This window comes from Bison bison, unplaced genomic scaffold (assembly GCF_000754665.1).
Source record: "Bison bison bison isolate TAMUID 2011002044 unplaced genomic scaffold, Bison_UMD1.0 scf7180017864517, whole genome shotgun sequence".
Classification (NCBI taxonomy): Eukaryota; Metazoa; Chordata; class Mammalia; order Artiodactyla; family Bovidae; genus Bison; species Bison bison.
The window spans coordinates 206,378-213,135 of record NW_011495070.1 but is presented as its reverse complement, the minus strand read 5'-3'; the positions used below and the strand labels follow the sequence as shown (position 1 = coordinate 213,135).

The window sequence follows — 6,758 nt, the reverse complement described above, 5'->3', positions numbered from 1 at the left end:
GTTGGTCATAACTTTTCTTCCAAGGAGTAAGTGTCTTTTAATGTCATGTCTGCGGTCACCATCTGCAGTGATTTTGGGGCCTCCAAAAATAAAGTCTGACACTGTTTCCCCATCTATTTCCCATGAAGTGATGGGACCGGATGCCATGATTTTCATTTTCTGAATGTTGAGTTTTAAGCCAACTTTTCACTCTCCTCTTTCACTTTCATCAAAAGGCTCTTTAGTTCTTCACTTTCTGCCATAAGGGTGATGTCATCTGCATGTCTGAGGTTATTGATATTTCTCCTGGCATTCTTGATTCCAGCTTGTGTTTCATCCAGCCTGGCATTTCTCATGATGTACTCTGCATATAATTTAAATAAGGAGGGTGACTCTGTACAGCCTTGATGTACTTCTTTCCCAATTTGGAACCAGTCCATTGTTTCATGTCCAGCTCTAACTGTTGCTTCCTGATCTGCATACAGATTTCTCAGGAGGCAGGTAACGTGGTCTGGTATTCCCACTTCTTGAAAAATTTCCCACAGTTTGTTGTGATCCACACAGTCAAAGGCTTTGGCATAGTCAGTAAGGCAGAAATAGACATTTTTCTGGAACTCTCTTGCTTTTTCGATGATCCAGCAGATGTTAGCAATTTGATCTCTGGTTCCTCTGCCTTTTCTAAATCCAGCTTGAACATCTGGAAGGTCAAATAATTTAATGCAGTATAAATTATTATTTCCATTTATCATTAGTATGTCTAAGAAATTCTATCTACTCCAAAGTCACAAAGATACTGCATGATATTTTCTTCTAAATTACACATTCAGTCTATAATTGACTTATGTAAGATGTGAAGCAAGAGTGTATCCAGCTGACTCTACTCATTTCAGTTTTTTCTTACACAATGTAAATGGATAGTTTTTACAGCTAAGTGTTATATAACTCATTATTTCTAAGTACCAAATCTTAAATCTTTGGATTTTTTTTTTTTTTTTTTTTACTGTTTTAACAAGCAATATAATGTTACTATAAAAGAAGACCCTTGCCATCCTGAAACCTACTACAGAGAGTTAATTACAACTGAACACAGATCACAAACTAAATCTGCATCCTCATGGAAGTTATCCCAGAGAAGGATACTCACACAAAAAACACTGGGCTTTGAAGAAAAGGAGCAAACAAAGACACAGAGGCTGGAAGGCAAAGTAGAGAGATTTATAAAAGAGACATAGTTAGAGGAGGTTTTTCAAAAGAAAGCATGGACACTACATCCTATTAAACATTCTGCTCTGTTTTCTCCCACGAAAATCTTTAGTAAATTTCTAATGATGTCCACTAAAGAATATTAACTTGAGAATACATCATTATTAATCAATGTGGCAGCTCTGTTTCTCTCTCTGGTTCTTGTACATATTAGAAATGATGTCATCTATGTTGGCCTTGTAATATATATCCCATCATGTTACTTGCCAAGGACATGTAGTCTGATACAATGTTTGAAAATGTAAAGAAATTTAGTGAATGTGAAATGACAAACATAATATCAGAAGCAGATCTGCATGAGAGATTTTTAGCAGGCTCTCTTGTTGAACACATTATTAGGTCCTCAACTCATTAGATGACCCAAGATATTTTTAGAGTAAATAACAAAAGATATCAAGTTGTACTATTTCATGTGTACGAGTGAAATAACACTGATGATTTCAAATTATTTGTAATACACAAGCATAAAGTCTCAAAAAAAAAAAAATCTGTCTCTGAAAAAGCCCAGTTAACTTTTAAAGGAATCAACAAATATGTCATTATTAGTGGTTTCTTTTAGATCTGAAGTATGTAGATCAATTACCACTGATGCTTAACTTTGGTGGGGGGAAAAAGTCAACATTTGTTACCTATATAAATTTCATCAGGCTACTCATAGTATGTTCCATTTTAGATTTGACTTCAAACTCAAAGGATGCTTTGTATACTGTGGAGCTCACTGCAAAACTCAAAGCAGAGAATTTGCTCAAGACACATATATTCCCAGTTTTTAGGAAATAATAGCACACAATCCCCCCTTATACACAGAAGTTCTTAGCAAGTTAGCATGTATCTCGTAAGCACAAAAGGGTGTGTTTGTTTTGTTTATGTAAAAGTGATTTGCTTACTAAAGTTTTTCATACACAAAGTTCCGATGGCTTCCTCATTGAGGCAGTTTCCTGATTATGGCAGTGTACTGTTGATGCATGTATTGAACATAGACAACAGTTCCCCTAGAAACTCATTCCTACTGTATAGCTTTGAAAAGGGTTATTTCAATCAGCAATCTCTCTTTCCTTAACCCTGCCCAGGATTGTGTGAGATATTTAATCTATATAATAAATTCCTTTCTGCTTAACATAGTTAGAGGGACTTTTTTCCTTCTCATGGTAATCTGACCAATAGTGTGTGTTGTAAGAATGAAACATAAACTGTTTAACTCAGTGATTGAGAGATAATCAATGTTTAACAAATGTTTGTATCACAATTATTGAGAATTCAAATACGTATTCAGGATGAGAACTAAATTATTGCCTACCGTATCAGTAAACAAAGGATGTCACAGCCATCAACTATCACATTACAGATGCTGAATGGCAACTCAGGAAGGAAACAAGGAATTCCCATCTTTCAGCAGGCTTCATCCTGAAGCCACTCCTTAAGGTGCAGCCTTGAGGAAACTCCAAATGAGAAGACACAGGATACTGGCCCCAGATAGCTGGGGTGCATATCAAAAGAATGATTTCAGTGAGCCCAGACTCCTCCAATTTCCCATACAAGGAAAAGTGCTAAATTGCTTTACTTGAGCTATCTGGTTTTCTTCTGTTTACAATAATCTTTTGATGTTCCGATGTTCCAACTACCTGGTTCTTTTGCAAAAATATCCTATACACCCTGCCCTCCTTCCTCTTTGGAGCAGTCTCTCAGAGCTGAGATGCCATCTCCAGAGCCTGAAGTCCTAAGAATGTCCAATGAATAAAACGTGTGTACGCTCAGTGTCTGACTCTTCGCGACCCCCATGGACTGTAGTCCATCAGGCTCCTCTGTCCCTGGGATTTCCAAGGTAAGAATACTGGAGTGAATTGCCATTTCCTCCTCCAGGGGCTCTGCCCAACCCAGGCATGGAACCTGCAATCCTGCATTGGCAGGCAGATTGTTTTACCAGGGAGCCACCTGGGAAGCATGAATAAAACATAATGCTCAACTTTCAGGCAGTGCTTTTTTTTTCCCCCCAGTCAACAGATATAAAGCAATTGTAGATGAAACCTGGGTCTCCCACATTGCAGGCAGATTCTTTATCTTCTGAGCCACCACAGAAGCCAATAGAGGAAACACTTGTGACCAAAGTTAAATGGCAAGGAAATTCCTGAGAATTTGAGGAATTCCTGGCCAATTTTTGCAATTTCTCCTTATTATCTATTGCAATGTATTGTAATCTGGGGATGTTGACCTCATCCTTGCGGAAGATTCTGATGCTTTCCTCCTCAGTTACAGATCAGACACTCTTACCAGACTTCTCTGTGCGGTCTATCTTCCCTGCAGAGAACACGGTGGCAGCGCCTTCGCGGCCTGGCAGGGGCGGAACAGCTGCGGCGAGCAGGAGGTGGGGAGCGCCTCCTGCGGCTGCTTGAATCGGCCTGCCCCCGCCTATGTCTTCAGATTCCACTTCAGCCTCTCTCTTTATGGAGGAACTGGCATTGCTACTTGCACCTGTGGAAAGTGCCGCTTTCCCTAGAGAGAGCCAGTAGCCCTAGCCTATATCAGCAACACCGGTCCACAATCTGGTGGAGGATTGGGGAAACAGCAGCCCAGAGACAACCTGGAGCTCGTCTTCACGCAATTGGAGGAGGAACTTGGAATCCCAGGTTATCTGGGTTCAATGAAAATAATCTGTGAGCTCTGATGGACTATTCTTCAAGGACTGGCTATATATACAGTTCCTAAAAAGAAAAAAAAAAAAGAATCTGTTTGAAGAGGAGAAATTGCTCAGAAGGAGATTTAGAGAAAATCCAGACCAAGGCAGGGGAGAGTGAAAATGTTAGTGGCTCAGTCGTTTCTGATTGTTTGCGACCCTATGGACCGTAGCCTCTGTCCATGGAATTCTCCAGGCAAGAATACTGGAGTAGGTTTCCATTCCCTTCGCCAGGGGACCGTCCTGACCCAGGATTCGAACCCAGGTCTTGTGCCTTGCAGGCAGATTCTTTACTGGCTCAGCCTCCAGGGAAGCCGAAGCAGGTGAGATAACAGTGAAATTTCTAAAAAGAAGTCACCTGGAGATGGAGGTGAAGAACAATGTCGAATGAGAGATAAATTCTGAAATAGTTGTTACCACTTTCCACAGAAATCCTGGTGTTGTGATCACCCCCACATGCACTGAAGTTACCAGAAGAGCCCATCACAGAGTGGGATGAATATTGGTGTGAGGTGGCGATTGCTCATGAAATTAATCAGTCAATCTAAGAAATAATTAGAAAATTTTATTCAAGGCAAATTTGAGGATTATAACCTGAGAAGAGCATATCAGAAAGTTCTGAGAACGGTTCTGCCAGTTAGAAATCAAGGCACGGTTATGTAAAAATTTTTGAGACAGTGGACTGAACATCAAATGATGTATTATTGACTGTTTATATAATTCAGCTCTAAGCAACATCCTGGTGGGTCATATGACCCCTTAAAAGATCAAGAAGTAATGTTATCTCTTAAGGAGTTGCCTTGTTGGTGCTAGGAGAATGTTGCCATTTATACCTGCTCATGGGGGAGGTTTGGTCAATACACAATGCAAATACACCATAGTGTGGGGAGAAGGGAAGCCAAAGGGCAGAGAAGAATTTTATGTTTATATTTTTCTTGTCTTGCCATAAAATATGAATTTTGTCTCACTTGCTAAATGACACTCTGAGGGTGCCTATGTCTGTCCTGAACTTTGGGAGGCCCAAGACCAAAAGATATAAGTACTGGTTAGCCCAGCAAGCTGCCAAAAGAATGGTCTCCACCAGCTCCTACAGGATCTGAATCTATTCTCCAAAAATAGCAAAGTAGATTCAGAAAAGCAATGGAGCTAGGATGGGCCAGCACCATGATATCACTCCCAGCTCTGACCGAATACAGAATTTTGGAGCTCTCCATATGGAGATAGCAGACTAGACTGCATGTACATGTTGAACTATCCATATCACCATCTTCTTCAACACTTGTCACATCTGGCCTTGTTGGGTCAGTCCTACTACAGAAATACCAGGCTGTAGATTTGATAAGCTGAATATTAATAGACCAGAAGAGTCTAGAGCCTATTTAGCCTCTGCCTCCATTGGAATTCATTGGAGTAAATGGTAGAGCTAGTTCATTCTAATCATCCAAACTGAACATTTGTATCTCAAGAAAAAATAGATTGTGTTCTTAAATATATATATATATATATATATATATGATCACTGGCTTTTGAACAGAGACTAGAACACATGATATACTTGATGACTGAATGGTGAACACAACTTCTCTTCAGATGTACTCCAAGCTTACTCATCTAAGTATTGATTCCAAGGCAAAGGATATTATTCTGCTCCATCTGATATAAGAAAGTGAAATATTTAGACCATATGAAAACAATTCAGTCTTAGTTTACATCACAGTATTTTTCAAAAGTATGGAAGAGTTGTATGTGTGTGTGTGTGTGTAATAGGAACATTAGAATGTGAGGTTAACTTTCAGAACTGCCCTTTTAACCATTGCATCCAAAGTCTTAGCTCAGAACCTGGTATGGTGACTCACTTAAAAATCACCACTCTTGTCATCAACATCCTAGAAACAGTAAAAACTCTACTATAAAGTTTATTATTTTGCTGTTTTATTGTTCTCACTTTATAGTTTGTCCATATAACAAGGCTTGGAGAAGAGTACTACAAACCCAAATTTACCCATGGGGACTCAGAGGCTGAGACATCATCCATGGTTACAAACTTTGAAAATGGCAAAACCAAACATTAAACACAGGTTTGTTTAAGAAAACTCAAGGAGTGAATAACAAAGCCCCTTTAGTGTAAAATATTGCTTTTACTATGGCATTCTAGAGGTGTTGCCACTATTTGCCTTTCCCAACTATCCTTTTAATAACTAAGCACAATGCGGATTTACTGATTCTTCTGCTTCTGCAACTAAAGCTTTTGTATCTGTTCAAGTATCTCCTCTGTTTTAAAGAAAAAAGACATCCCATAGGAATTTCCTACTTGAAGCCTATTATCTCTCTGTGATTAAATTACATAATCATATTTAGAAAACAAAATAACACTGCTTATATGCAGAGTACACCATGAGAAATGCTGGGCTGGAAGAAGCACAGGCTGGAATCAAGATTGCCGGGAGAAATATCAATAACCTCAGATATGCAGATGACACCACCCTTATGGCAGAAAGTGAAGAGGAACTCAAAAGCCTCTTGATGAAAGTGAAAGTGGAGAGTGAAAAAGTTGGCTTAAAGCTCAACATTCAGAAAACGAAGATCATGGCATCCGGTCCCATCACTTTATGGGAAATAGATGGGGAAACAGTGGAAACAGTGTCAGACTTTATTTTTTCGGGCTCCAAAATCACTGCAGATGGTGATTGCAGCCATGAAATCAAAAGACACTTACTCCTTGGAAGGAAAGTTATGACCAACCTAGACAGCATATTAAAAAGTGGAGACATTACTTTGCCAACAAAGGCCTGTCTAGTCAAGGCTATGGTTTTTCCAGTAGTCATGTATGGATGTGAGAGTTGGA

The 6,758-nt window shown here is 39.4% G+C and overlaps 1 pseudogene; it reads left to right on the top strand.

Annotated features, from left to right (window-relative positions):
* The first annotated feature begins 2,155 nt into the window (after positions 1–2,155).
* On the top strand, positions 2,156–5,013 carry LOC104981294 (annotated as a pseudogene).
* Positions 5,014–6,758: the final 1,745 nt, after the last annotated feature.